The sequence below is a fragment of the Cydia pomonella genome, chromosome 8, assembly GCF_033807575.1.
Source record: "Cydia pomonella isolate Wapato2018A chromosome 8, ilCydPomo1, whole genome shotgun sequence".
NCBI classification, from domain to species: Eukaryota; Metazoa; Arthropoda; class Insecta; order Lepidoptera; family Tortricidae; genus Cydia; species Cydia pomonella.
The window spans coordinates 13,254,883-13,257,250 of NC_084710.1; positions in this window are offsets into that span (position 1 = coordinate 13,254,883).

Consider the following 2,368-nt stretch of genomic DNA (forward strand, 5'->3'; position numbering starts at 1 on the left):
ACATATTTTTGGCACTTCGTTCGTATCGATGTTTTCAGACGTGACTGTACCTAAATTCCAATAATTCATCTTTAATATGTACCATAACAGTTCAAAAGAAAGCTAACTTAAATCATTTATAATTTCGTTTCAGATTCTAGGCATCTCCAGACTGTATTCTATTTAGAAGATAAAAAGCTAACATTATTCTGTTCTGTAACTTTTATTTTGCTTGAAAATTGTCTGAGTTTGGTTGTGTGTTCTTACGGGAATTTATGACGTTATTTGCTGCGAATGTTGCGCTGTAATTTATGTCTTTGATGCAATGACTTCTGATGGGGAGAAGGTTCGTACTAAGTACAAAAGGTGCTAATCAGCATTAAGTCCTTGAAAATCGATATAAGTATCCTGCTTGTTTAGTCAAAGAGGGTTACATTTTAAAGCATCAACCAATCTGCCTAAATTAAAGTGAACAATAGGATTGCCTAATCCCATTAGTAACTTTTCCGCCGTCTCCCATCCCTAAACCCAGTGCATGCACGAACCTGAATTATTTACTCCGAAGCTGACGGACGCGAACTGCACCTACGCTCACAATGTTTTCATTCGCTTAATTAAAACTGTGGGTCTCTGACACGACTTGAGTTTAACTAACGAATTAGTAAGTGCGCTCTCTTAGAACAAATATGTCTGCGATTTTCGTTTATCGACATTCGGGAGGAGTCGTTGAACCGTAGGTCGTGTAGGACTTATCGTATTTTAAATTAACATGTTTGTAGTAGTGATGCTTTCTATTGACTCATAGGTTGACTCAATACGATACAGTCTTCGATGTACAATTTAACCGCGGGATTGTGTATCCATCAACAAAGATATTTGACTATACTAAACTATACATAATTTGTGATTTGCAAGAGTCTATATTTTGGCAATTATTTGTGTTTTACTAATTGAACCGGGAACTCATTACCTAGGTTTTGTATTTTATTTATTTGAAAAGCAATATCGTGAAGAATGTGCTTTATTATTTCGCTTGCGGACATAATTTTTTTGTGATTTTCACATATTATATTCACAAATGTAACCACACGATACATTTTTATAAGGGTCAAGTAAAACTTAGAGCTGCTTGGTTGTTATATACGTCTATACTATACTATTGTGTCATTGATAGGTTTAACATTTACAATACAATACAAATATGCGTATATATATATGGGCATGTATTCGTGTGATGAGCACGGATATTTGTTCCTGAGTCATGGGTGTTTTCTATGTATTTAAGTATTTATAAATATTTATATATTATATATATCGTTGTCTAAGTACCCTCAACACAAGCCTTATTGAGCTTACTGTGGGACTTAGTCAATTTGTGTAATAATGTGCTATAATATTTATTTATTTATTATTTATTTATTTAAATACTCTTTATTGCACACCTCAATATAGAAACAGTACAAATAAAACAACACATAAAGAAGAGGTAAACAACCGGCGATTTAACATATTTATTTACAGATTTATTTTCAGGGGATTTAGAATAAACATCCTGCATTTTTTGTAGGGTGACATTGTATTTATTCGCCAATAGACAATATCATTCTCATAACTCATAAAAGTACCTAACATTAAATATACTGAAATGAACGCAGTATGTATAAGTATACTATGTATGTGTGTGTATGTGTAGTATGTTTGAACATTCAAAATGAATAATGACCAATAACGTTTTACACTATTCTCGGAGTTAACTCATTATAATATTTACAATGATAATTTTATATACATACCGACATTTTGTGGTCTGCGTATGTTTGCTTCAATGGCTGTTTACATCTCCATGTCCGTTTATGTCTGACGTGTATGGCGTAACTTACATCTACTGGCACGTTTAAACTTAAAGAGACAACGTAATACTGATTTGTTTCTTGGTGAGCAACAATTATTCTTGGCATTTGTATGACGTTTTTACTTAGGGTTGAGTGTTCATTTTATAGATATTAGTTCAGAAAGAACTGCATTTAAGCCCAGACGTAAGGCGAAAGAAAGAGGCCACAGGCGAGATGAGATAGACAAGGATATATATTATACTTAAAGCGAACTGAAATATTTCATTACATATTATATTTGTTTTTATATTATAGATGGGTATACAAGGATTTTTTGTCGTTATTAGTTAATATGTATATGTTACTAAAGTATTAAAATGATTGTGTATTAATATTAAAGTATTTGGCGTATGAAACTAAGTTTTAGGCAAAATTTTCATTCTTGGTAAAGCTTTTATCGCTGACTGTATTTTTCTTACCACAGGCAACTAATACTCATCGAGACAGTTCTTAAAACCCCAAACAGAATTAGGATGCATTATTTCATCATAAAGTTC